At 39.8% G+C, this 13,079-nt stretch overlaps 1 long non-coding RNA gene across 1 annotated transcript; it reads right to left on the bottom strand.

Moving 5' to 3' along the window:
* On the bottom strand, nt 1-9,703 carry LOC148116402 (uncharacterized). The gene is made up of 3 exons (XR_015728571.1): nt 9,078-9,703; nt 7,453-7,605; nt 1-1,683 (listed from the first exon to the last, which is right to left on the bottom strand). It is a non-coding gene; the product is annotated as an uncharacterized LOC148116402 (long non-coding RNA).
* Between the last annotated feature and the right edge of the window lie 3,376 nt (nt 9,704-13,079).

Below are 13,079 nucleotides of genomic sequence, written 5' to 3'. Positions count from 1 at the left end.
TTTGCAAGTTTAGTTTCATTTCGTTTATGAATATATGTTATTTCATTCAGTTTATGAATGGTTATGAAATGTCAACTCAAAAATCTGGAGCTCAAAAACACAAGGAAAAACAGAAACGTGATGAGATTAATAAAAAGGGGTGACAAACGCTTTTTCAATTTGGCGTTAAATGCAAAACAAGCGAAACTAATCAAAATGAAACTTCAAGTACATTATCTCAGTGCCGATTCCCAAAATGAGTTAATTGCTGAATGTTCCTCACTTGTAACGCAACACATGTTGGAGGACAGGAAAACTGCAAAATACTTTGCTGTTATTGTTAATTTGTGTGGAAATGGTCTTCGGGTCTCTGACATGCATGCACGGGGCACATGGTGCATGGGGGGGATTGCATGTGAATGTGCGGGGCGCATGCAGGGGTGTATGTGCATGCACGGGGGGGGGGCACATATTAGTCTTGTCCCAGCACTTAATAATCATCTTGGCAGCCCTGCTCCTTCCTATGTGCTCAGACAGAAGTAGCGTTTCTTACTGGTTTAGCAACTGTTACTGTCAGTAATATGTACCAGATAGAGTGTAAAAGGAGGTTAAATTTGAATTTATATTTGTAAAGTGATCAGTTGCTGGAGGTGCTGGTCAGTCATGGCATGCTTTAACACAGAGATAATTTGTCCATTCTAACAAACATGATGGATTTACATCTTGTTTTACATAACATGTTCTTTGTGTATTTGATTGTGTATAGACACTTGACTAACCTGGAAATTATTCTGGGCATTAGGAAAAAATACAGAACTATTTAAATAGGGATTCTGCAGGAGTCAGTTAAAGATCTGGGCTGCATTCCAAAAGAGAAGATGTACTGTATCTGACAAAAAGAGCAAAAATCTTCCTGGACCTTAATTTGACTGGGACCAAATCCTATATACATTGAAATCCCTCTGAAAGCCTTATAACATATATATTATACCTCAAGCTTTCAAACAAAAGATTTGGTGTGATCCCAGCACACCAAGTTTTCTTTCAGGGCTGGTAAAAAGAAAATGTAAGTCAACTTGACAAGTTATGAGCCAGCCTACAGATCTCTGACTCATATTTGCTGATGTTTCTTCAGTTGTTTCCTCTGAGTAACAAGGGCACAAAGCAGTTTAGTCTGATGACTTGTGAATTATCGTGAAAGGATAAATTATCCCAAAAGGCAAGTTAAAATCCATAAAAATAATGAACTACATAAAAACAAAAATAAAAATTCATTTTATACCCAGTATTCACCTCTAAAGGAACATGAATGTATATTAAGACTTGTCATGAAGCTATGATGCAGTTGGTAGCATCTGAGTGAGGAAAATTTCCTTATTGGTGGGAGGGTATGCTTGCACAAAGGGACACGGTGGCTCAGTGGCTAAAATGATGAGCTTTTTGATTGAAAGATCGGCAGTTCAGTGGTTCAAATCCCTAGTGCCGCATAGTGGAGTGAGCTCCTGTTACTTGTCCCAGCTTCTGCCAACCTAGCAGTTCGAAAGCATGTAAAAAAATGCAAGTAGAAAAATAGGGACCACCTTTGGTGGGAAGGTAGCAGCGTTCCATGCGCCTTTGGCGTTTAGTCATGCTGGCCACATGACCACGGAGATGTCTTCGGATAGCGCTGGCTCTTTGGCTTTGAAATGGACATGAGCACCGCCCCTAGAGTTGGGAACAATAGGACATATGTATGAGGGGAACCTTTACCTTTATCCTCTCCTCGCCTCTCCTCTCCTCTCCTCTCCCCTCCTCTCCTCTCTCCTTCCTTCTTTGTGAATTGTGCAGGCATCTGGACAGTGTACAACAAGACTTAAAGACAAGAGTAACCGATATCAATACATAAAGCAAAACAAAGATAATACTGGTGTTTAAGAAGACCATTAAAACTTCTAGCAGACTTTGATGCCGAGATGTTTTGCTGTTATTCCTTCAGGTTTTGAAATATTTGTCAATCTGATGTTCCCTTATTTATATTATGCAGATATACTTTGATTTTTTTTTTACCTGATTACCTTATATAAGCCCTGAGAAACTTTGAATTGTGGCAGCATAGAAATTGAAAAACAAACAAACAGACAAAATGTATACTTCTTGGATCCATCCATTTTTCAGAGTTATAAGAGATTGGAGCAGCATGTAAACCAAACTGCCAAAACTGTTCTTATGTTAAATCCCCAATGTGGTATTCTTGAGCACGATTATATCTATAGGCACTGTGGTAGCCACAGTCCCTGTTCCCCATGTAACTTTTTCAAGAAGTGTTTTAAAACATAAATTAAAAGCTTACATACGGCAAAGCAAGAAAGTTTGAGTTGAATTTGGAAATTATATGTACTGTATTTTTGAAAAATGGAAAGTTCCTGTATTCAATTTATAAGTATCTCATCTGCCAAGAAAAGAGGAAAATGGGGATGGAACTAGGAAATAATTTGGAGGCTAAGATGGGATGACAGGAGCAAACTTATTTTCTGATAGATACCGGCTTCTGATTGAAAATCATTTGTGAATGGCCCAGGCCCTCTGAGGCAATCATTTCATATAAGCTCCCACAATATTCTTTTAGCATTCCAGATGCGTCCATCCTGTTTTATGAGCAATTTGGGGCTTGCTTTTAAAATGGTTCCCTCTGAGCCAATTCTGCAATTGCTGGCTCCCATCGCATTGACTAGATTGTTATTTATGTGTAAGATCCTGGAATAAGGAATTGTGATTTCAAAGATGATGTCTTGTCATCATCTGAATCTCTCTCTTAGCTGGAGAATAAATTAATGCCAGAGATGTGACAGTCAGATGCAAACTGTTGATAGATTCAATTAACTCTGAATCTGTCCATTCCCTCTATTATTTCTCTTTAAACTAATGTTGGACTGTGCAGGCCTTCAAAGAGACACCTACTGACAGATACAACTACAATGATGTAGTCTGGTGCCTTATCAGTGGTGGAAGATTCTGAGTGTGATTTCCAGCTATAATCCAAAATCCTGGACAGCTGCTGCCAGTAGCAACTATGATGGGGATTGATGATTTTGTGGTTCTGATTCATACAAAACAGCTGTCTAATTTCTAACAATAAGTGGATGTGGAGCAATGACTCTGAGGCAAAGAAATTCTGAAACCAAAAGTGTAAGACATTGACCTATAATAAACAATTGGGATAATATCTCTAATAAGTATTAAGCCATATTAAAATAAATGGACAAGATTTACCTAAACAACAATATGTCCCTTGAAAAAAAGACTGAAATGCCCTTCATGCAGTTGTCAAATTACATGCTTCTTACCAATACTTGGTTGTTTATGAGGAGGTGGGGAATTGAAATGGCATATCTGATTCATACTTTGCAGTTGTTTTTGTTGGAAGGAAGGGCACATGATACACTTTCACAATGAGAAGGCTGGATGAGGGAGAATGAAAATCATTGTGAAGTAAAATCCGATAATATTTAATAGCTTTATCACATTATCCACCTCTTTAGCTTTCCCAATGCCAGGGATCTTTTTTTTTGATAGGATCTAATCTTTAGTTTTAGTTGTGTGTGTGTGGGGGGGTGCCTTTGAATCAGCCTTGACTCTTGTGGATGGCCTGGACAAGTCCCTGTAATTTCTTAGCAGGATTTGAGAAGTGGTTTGTGGTGGCCTCTTCCTAGGGCTAAGAGAGAGTGACTGGCCCAAAATCATCTTGGCCTTGTATCTAAGGTAATGGTGAAATCCGAACTGGTTTACTACCGGTTCACTGGCTGCACATGCGCAGTGCGCATCATGCACCAAATGCGCATGCGCAGTGCATGCCAAAAGGAGGCATGTGGTAAGTAGAACAGCGCGCATGGGGGGGTGATCAGCTGTGGTGTGCAATCTTTTTTTTTTACTTTTAAAAGCATTGCTTTTAAAAATTAAAAAAAAAAACCTCTGACGATCGTGCTGCTCAGCTGGGATCGTCAGAGACTTTTTTTTTACCTTCGGCAGAAGAGATTGTAGAAAGAATGCTTTTAAAAGTTTAAAAAAAAAGCCTATGATGATCGCGCGGCTCAGCTGGGCATGGGGGGGGCAGGGATTTTTGCTACCGGTTCTCCGAACCACCCGCCTCCATCGCTACTGGATCGGGTGATCCGGTCCGAACCGGGAGCATTTCACCCCTGATCTAAGGCAGTACTACAAATCACAGTTTCTTGATTTCTAGCTGGTGCCTTAACCACTATACCAAATTGGCTCTCCATTCTTTAGTTAGCAAATTTATATTTCAGCATGGCAAAAATTAGCTTCTATAATTGTTTTTTCCATCTGAAAAAAACCCTAATGTTTTACTAAATTTCCCCAAACTGGTTGTAACTTTGCAGTAATTGATCCCAAGGGTCCAATATACTTGAGTTGGCAGCAATTGTTGTTTATGGCAGTTTTCTTGACAGCTTATGGGGAAACTGTCACTGGACTATGATAGGTTTAGTAAATTACATCAAATTATCATTAGTTATAACGATGGGGATCAGGGGTGAAATGCTCCTGGTTCAGACCAGATCACCTGCTCCGGTAGCGATGGAGAACCAGTAGCAAAAATCCCTGCGCCCCCCCGCCATGCCCAGCTGAGCCGCACGATCATCAGAGGCTTTTTTTTTTTACTTTTAAAACCATTTTTTCTGCAACCTCTTCAGACGAAAAAATGCTTTTAAAAGTAAAAAAAAAAAAAAAAAAGCCTCTGCAACCTCTTGGCTGAAGAGGTGGTAAAAAAATGCTTTGAAAAGTCTCTGATGATCCCAGCTGAGTTGCCTGATCGCAAGAGAAGCTTTTCAAAGCATTTTTAAAAAAGCCTCTCTGATGATCCCAGCTGAGTTCCCTGATCGTCAGAGAGGCTTTTCAAAGCATTAGAAAAAATGCTTTGAAAAGTTTTTTAAAAAAAAAAGTTGGCCACGCCCACCCAGTCACATTACCACCACCACCACCAAGCCACACCCACAGAACCGGTAGTAACAAATTTTACATTTCACCCCTGCGATGGATATTATGATATGTTGTCAGTTCTCTCTTTCTGTAGTGCTAAGATTTGAAAGCTTCTCTATGTTACATCTGAATTAGTGATTACCAAATTTCAAAAAATCATAGTTTTAAGTAAATTTGAGTTTCTGGTTTGTCACATTCTAAAATCTATTGCTTCTTGTTTAAAATATTGTTTCCTGTTTACAATATGTAACAGGAAAATTGGGCTACTTATCTTAGAATGTTTTCTATGATGGAAAATCAAAAATGGACAAGGATCAGTGGTGAAATCCAGCCGGATCTATCTGGCTCGTGTGAACCGGTAGCACTGGCAGTGGGAGGCTCTGCCCACCCGCCGGGATATCATTACGTACCGTTTTTGACCCTCTGTGCATGCGCAGATGGCTCTGTGCACGTGTAGAAGAGGTGCGTGCGCAGAAGAGGCTTGCACACATAGTGCGCGCACACTCCCACGTGCTCCTGTTTCCGAACCGGTAGCAAAAGTAAGTGGATTTCACCGCTGACAAGGATGAATGCATAGATTTACAGTGCACTCAAAGTGTTCATATCCATTTTCGTCAATTTTGTTATGCTGCAGCCTGATTCTACAGTTGTTGAAATTCATTTTATTCTTAGACTGGGCTGAAGGTTCACTATTCAACATGACAACGATCCCAAGAGATCCTGAACGTAAACCCTATTGAACATCTCTGGAAGGACCTGAAAATGGCTGTCCACCAACAGGTTGCCATCCAGCCTGATTGAGCTTGAGAAGATTTGCAAGGAAAAATGGCAGAAAATCCCCCAGTGCAGGTGTGAAAGCTTGTCACGTCATACCTAAAAAGACTCGAGGCTGTAATTGCTGCCAAAGATGCTTCAACAAAGTACTGCGCAAAGGGTCTGAATATTTATGCTGATGTAATATTTCAGGTTTTTTTTTCCTTTTTAATAAATTTACAGACATTTCTAACATTCTGTTTCACTTTGTCATTATGGGGTACCGAGTGTAGATTAATGAGGAAAAAAATGAATTTCAACAACGGTAGAATCAGGCTGCAGCATAACAATATTGTCTGAATACCTTCTGAATGCACTGTAGACGGGCAAGAGCCCGTGTCTTGGTTTGCTAGTCTGTTCGGCAGCATTTGCTCTTTAGCAGCATTAACAACATGTTGTTGATTGTTGCAATGGGTGCACTGGTTCAGGAGTGCCCAAAAGTATTGGAAGGAAGGCAAGGAGTTCATAGTTGTTATGCTAAGGTTTTTTTTTTTTTTTCATGAGGCCTTAAACATGAAGTAATATGGAAGGAAGAGAGGGGTCTGGTATATTTCATGATAAGTGATTTCCTGGTGTAATTGAATAAGAAAGAAGCATATTTCCACCAGGCCCAGAACGTAGTTTTTGGCTCATTTTTTTGTTGCATTATTCAAGAATATTAAGATATTAAGAGACAAAACAAACAGGAAGACATTCTGGAATTTATCCTGTTTTCTTGTATTCAGCCAGTCACTCAGCAATGTCCAGTTCCTTAATATTAAAATGATATTTTCTCTAAATGTTTTGTGGCTCCAATTCAGAACAGGCCTTAAGAATATGCAGGGAGCTAGAGATCAACACTTTGCTGTACAGAATACTGGTTCTGATAGCTGACCGCTCAACAGAAACTGTTTTTTAACCCTTCCCTTGTTAGGTTTCCTATGTGGCAAAACAATGTTATGTTTCTTACAAACCTGTCGGGTACATGAAATATTATTTGATTCAGAAACCTTTCCCTTTCTTCCTTGGGTGTGGTGAACAGCAAAATAACGCACTACACCCAAGTTTATTTACGTTTTATGCAATTTAGTATATGATCCAAGATCTATAAAATGAAGCCAGTGTATCTTTTGATACGATATCTTTCGGAAGTGATACTGATGACTTAGATGAGCTTTTTCTGTATTTCCTTATATTTGTGGAATTCTCTGTATAAGGGGATCTGGCAGCTAACTACACTTAAAAACTTTGGAAATTGCCTGAAAAAGATCTTTGTTTTCTTCCAGAGTTGTTCTCCTGGGTTCTGGAATATATTGCCTGGTACAATAAATATTGCTTCAGGAGAGAAATTTTCAGTCAGAAAAATAGCATTATGGGAAGGATTAAATCGTTCTATCCCATTGTTGCATTAATCTGATTCAGCTACCAACCCACACATTCTTCCTGGCAGGGTGATTTTTGCCATTTTAAAAAAAAAAAAAAGGAAAAACTATATACGGGGGAGCTACTCAAGAATTTTCACCAGTATATCCTGTTCAACCTTAAAGCTATAGGAAATTATTTTGCAAAAGGAACCAATTTCTGTGCAATAATTTAAATCTGCATTCTGGGAAGACATATTTTGAAAATGCATCTTCTTGAAATCAGAGGGACTTGCCAATGTGCCTGGAAAACCCAGATAATCTGCTAAATACAATAGCATCAGACCTGGCTTGCACATGAATGAAGCACTGCAGCTGATCTTGCTGTCTTCTTCATACTCCCATCTTTTAAAATAGTTTCTATTGGTATGGTATGTCCATTTGTGTTTAACTACTGTAGAGGAAAGTAGGATTTAGGGGTCTCAGCAGGTGCCAGCACCTAATGGATTAAGATTAGATTGATTAACATTTTGATATGAGATCATCAGGGCAAAATGCTAAATTGGGAAGTCACAAATATACCCAGAGAAGACAATGACAAATCATCTTGTTTTAGGGAAGAAAAGTACATCGTTCGCTCACACAGATACGTGAAATTGACCCTGACTTGTAGATGTCTTTCCCTTCCTTCCTTCCTTCCTTCCTTCCTCCCTTCCTTCCTTCCTTCCTTCCTTCCTTCCTTCCTTCCTTCTTCCTTCCCTCCTTCCTTCCTTCTTCCCTCCCTCTCCCTCACTCCCGTTGGGTGCTTTACAACTGAAATAATGCTAATGTCAGGGTTTCGAGTAACACCCCCAATTAAAGAAGACTTCGAGACTAGCAATTCCTCAAAGATCCATTTTATTAGAGATGTCATATTGGCACATCTGGGAAAACCTGAATCTGAAAGTTCCTGGGTTTTCCCCACCCAAAAGAAAGTCAAAGACCCATCCTCTGCACCCACATGTCCACCACATGATCAAATCAATCCACCGTCTGAACTGGAAACAGCCCCCAATCACTCCTACCCAGCTGCAGGCTGAACGTCCTTGACTCTCAAGAGAAAAGAATGTTGTTATGGCTATATACAGTGGTGGGAGTTCAGGCCGGTTTGGGTGAACCAGTTGTTAAATTGCTGGCTGGCCCCTCCCCTCCCCACCCCCTCCAGGAGTCCCCACGCACCCTGTTTTGGCTCCCAGGTAAGTGCAGGGAGGCCTACTAGGCCCAAAATTGGACGTGTGGGGGTGTGGTGCCCCCCATGGCCCATTTTTGCTCCCAGGGGGGTGCAGGAGGCCAAGTACTGCCTGCCACACCCCCTGGTCACACCCACCATGGCCACACCCACCCAGTCAGTCAGTAGGGCAGAGAACTGGTTGTTAAATTATTTGAATGCCAACACTGGCTATATATCTTCACCAACTCCTTGCAAATACACCCTCCCCTTTTCCCAGGCACTAAATGTGGCAGCCCTGAAGTTTCAAAGAAAAGATGGACTCCAGGGCTGACAGCTTGATGGCCATCTTCAGTCTCTTCCTCACCTCACCTCAACAAGATTGTTAAGACTAGGATTTAAAACAACACAGATCATTGCCAGTTCATGCTATAATACACTTTTGGTAGGGTCCTAAAGACATTCTGTCACTTGAGTTTTCTTCATACTACTAAAACTCTCATTTGTAGAACCTTTAGTTCTACAGTGCATCTTAGGGCAACAATTTTTGAACCAAGGTACATCAATGGGCTAACTTATAGAATGCAACCAAAATCCAAGGCCCCTAACTCCTAAAGGACTGACATTTGGGAAACCTGTGGCTGCTTCAGGCTGCTGCTTCTTTGGGCTGCTTCTGCAGTTACATGATAATCATGTTCTGTGACATTTTCCCAACCACTCTTGCAATTCCTCATTCCTTTCTCCAGCTAGCAGTAGCCACTCACCTGCCTGTTGAATGGGATGGGAAGGGAAGTCACTTCCACTCCCACTGCTTTTTTATCCACCCTGGCCAGTCTGTTTCTCTGTTCAGGTAAGGAAATATCTCTGAAACAATGACCCAAAGGACATGGGTTGTCTAGTAAATAAATAAAAAGAAATAACACATTGTATTGAATAGCTTCTATTTACCATGCATCAAGGTATGGGAGAAAATATTTATCACATAATTCAAAGCCAGAATAAACTCTGACAGTTCTTGCATATTAACTGCTGCTTTATTCAAGAGCTGATATTCTGTTTCTAGCATTTGTTTTTCTCCCCACTCCTCGCCCCTTTGTTCAAGAGAGGTTGGAGAGCTGCTAACTATGCATGCTATGAAGCACATTTTTGCAGTATGCATTTCTACATACAAAACCACCATTGAATACTGATTGTGGCCACCAACAGCCAGTTAAATTAAAATGTACGTTCTGTGAGGTGCCATTGTGTATTTTTTTTGGTTTCAGATCAAAATGTACTTTTGTTGCTTGGCAGCCTACATAAATATTTGAAACAAGACCTCTATAATCAATATGAGAGGGTGGGGGGAGGGAGGAAGAGAATAATTTACTTTAGAAAGTGTTTTGCTTCATTCATAATTTATATTTGGTTTCTAATCTTCTTCCAGATGTTAAGGAAAAGTCCACTGGATTTTTGGTACTCTATGTAAAGTCTTGGCTGAATCTATTTGTTAAGTACCTGATAAGCTATTTATTTATTTATAATTTTTTTTTATCCCAGCCATTGGCCAAAAATATTTTTGAGGGCAATATAGAAAGTATAAAAATAACATAATCCTAAAAGATTTACCACAAAAGGAACCAGAATGAAGAAAGAGGAGGAAAACTATGAATGCGAATTTGGGTATCAATACTTTGTTATGCAATCTTTTATGACAAACTGAAATAGAAAGGGAGTATTGAAAAGCAGAAGAAACCAAAGTTCCTGGCTTCCTCCCAATGGTAACAACTCCTCATTCTAACTCATTCTATACTTTACAGTCTTCTGATTTCCTTTTCTGATTTTCTCTTGTGAAGAAACGGATAGAACAGTGTGAAACCGTGGGAGAGATGCAAGGGAAATACAATGTTGGTGAACTCCCCATGCATTTTTTAAAAAAGTTTGGGGACAGTAATGACACAATAAAATATTGCCTGGAAGCAACTCTTGTTTCTCTGCTGTTGTTTTCCTTTCCCCATCCTGCCACCAGGAGAAATGCCTCCTGGGAATGTGTCATTTCATGGAAGGAGGAGTTGGTGAATTGTTGACTCACTGTATGCATGGCACTTACCCCAAATACATGTGCAAAGTCCTGCTGGTGGGATGTATTTGCCTTTGTTTGCATGAGATCATTTGAAAGCAGAAAAAATGTCTTTGTACAGCAAGGACCATCCCAATCAACCACTTACTCATTTGTTCTCCACTTCCAAAATTCTTTCTCTGCCACCGACACACTAGGGCTGGTGTTTGTTTGCTATCACCATGAGCAAGGATCAGAAAGCAGATGATATAAAGTTCTCTAAGAACTTGGAAGGGTACCCTACTTCAAGTTGACAAAACTGCATATCATCAGGACAAAATTACTTGTTGAAACTGAATCTATCCTAATAGGAAAAGAAATTTGAGAATAAAAAGTGCCCATTGATAAGAAACCTCTAATGTTCCCCTTTCCTCTTATCTATCCATCCATCCATCATCATCATCATCATCATCAATTTATCTTATTTATCTTATTTATCTTATTTATCTTATCTTATTTATTTATTTATTTATTAATAATCCTTGGATTAAAAAGCTATTAAAATTAAGAAAGACTCACATTTTTCTGATAAAAGCAGCCTCATAAATGTGTTCCATAAATTATCTATTTTCTGCAGTAGAAAAAAAGCAAGCAATAGAGGTAAAACAGTATTGGCTCATTGTGGTGCGAATGGTAGCTGAACACATATTTTTATAAAAACGTCAGAAATATCTAGCTGCTATTATATATTAGTGAAGTAATGTGATGGTCATTTATTATCTATTACAGTGATGGCTAACCTTTTCCGGACTGAGTGCCTCCACACGTGTGTGTGTGTGTGAATGCTCGTGTGGACGCCCGAACTCCCAAGATGCAATGTATGTGTGGCCCCTTCACATGTGCCCCACACCCCACCTCCTGCATGCACTCTGCCTTCCTGTACATGTGCACAAAGCCCCCTGCACGTGCCCCCTGCACATGCACATGTGGCCCCCGCATGCATCCCACTTTCCCACGCATGCGTACATGGCCCTCCCACACACCCTCTGCCCCCCACGCATGCATGGCAGAGACCTGAAGACCAGCTGGCTGGCAGGAGGCATGCACTTATGCACAGTGGAGCTGAACTGGGGCGACCAGTTCACATGCCATCAGAGAGGGCACCTCTGGCACGCATGCCATAGGTTCATCATCATGGATCTATTATATATTTAGCATTAGCAATTCAGTATTTCATAATCCATTTAGCTATGATTTGACTAAGATGCAAGCAAATGGAATGGCTTACTGGCTAAGGATTATGGTTCTTGACATCAAAAGAGAGTATTAGGAAGACAATAGGAAATATCTAACAATACATACTCGAGGAGTGAGAGGGAGAACAGTATGCTATTTTTTTCTAACCTATCTCTAAGCAACACCTATTTTGAATAAAAATAAATTACAAATTCCTGGAAGATGCAGAGACTTTAGAGTTTGCAATCTGGGAGAAAACTGTTTCACATTCAGAAGCAGCCATTGTATAATGTGGCTTGATTGGCGCGGTCTTAGTGTGCTATAGACCTCATTTATCATTTGTAAGGATACGTTTTTGGTGTACCATATTGTGCAAACTCAATTGTGATTTATTCAGTCAACTGCATCTTAACACAATTGGTACATCCAGTCACAAAACAACATCTTGTCCTTGTTGGTCTAAGCTTAGAACACAAAAAGGTAGTTATGAATAAGTTTCTTAACTGGTACTTGAGAAGGAGTTGGTCCCTTACACAATATGGCCCAGGTCACACTAAGTCCCTGTAAGCTATCCCTAATAGTGTAAATTGAGTTTGCAATGTAAAAAAGAGCTTGTACAAACAGAGTTACTCCCAATCAATGGTGCCCAAATCTTTTTGAAATTATAAGCAACATAAGCAACAGGTTAAATTTCTTTGGATCATGTCCAACTTTAATTTTGTTACCCTTTGCATATATGTCTCAGATATAGTCAGATTTCAATGGGCTAATGAAGCTTTCCATAAACATTTGCACTGCATTTCTGGTGAAGTTGCAACCATGGCTTTTTTCCCACTTGTTTGCTTTATAACAACTTGTGCAGAACTCCTACTTTCATTTACATGGATCTGGGGTTTCTTTGTGTTCATTTTTGTTGCTTGTTTTTTTATACTTGTTTCACCAAATGCAGGAGTTTTATAGTATCTTTGGTTGTGTGTCCCCAGGGTTTATGCTGGAACTATTTTTTGCAGAGTATAGACTTATTTCTCCCCTTAACGTTTCCTTTATGACTTGCATTTTTATTGCAGTAGAGGTTACATTTATAGGACCTTCTGGCTATTTGTCTGAAACTTGTATTAGGCCTACCATTGGAGTTCCTTAGATGATTTCTTTATTTGTGTTTATTGAATCTGTGCATCCACCGAAATGTTAAGCACCTCTTTCAGCAGTGGTCTGATTTCCCTTCTGAGCTCTGGCAAAGGTTTCCAATGTGTTTTTGTTTATTGAGGTACATCTTGACTGTTTAAAAATCTATCGTCTATTGAATTGAACTGTTTTTCCTGAGTCAGTTTCATTTCATCTGGTAGCAGATATAAAGCTGTGCCTTACATCAGGTGGAATTTTAAAAACACAGCTTCTCTTCTCTTCTCTTCTCTTCTCTTCTCTTCTCTTCTCTTCTCTTCTCTTCTCTTCTCTTCTCTTCTCTTCTCCTCTCCTCTCCTCTCCTCTCCTC

Source organism: Pantherophis guttatus, chromosome 1 (assembly GCF_059756535.1).
Source record: "Pantherophis guttatus breed Tessera chromosome 1, ASM5975653v1, whole genome shotgun sequence".
Classification (NCBI taxonomy): Eukaryota; Metazoa; Chordata; class Lepidosauria; order Squamata; family Colubridae; genus Pantherophis; species Pantherophis guttatus.
This window is presented reverse-complemented; position numbering and strand designations above follow the sequence as displayed.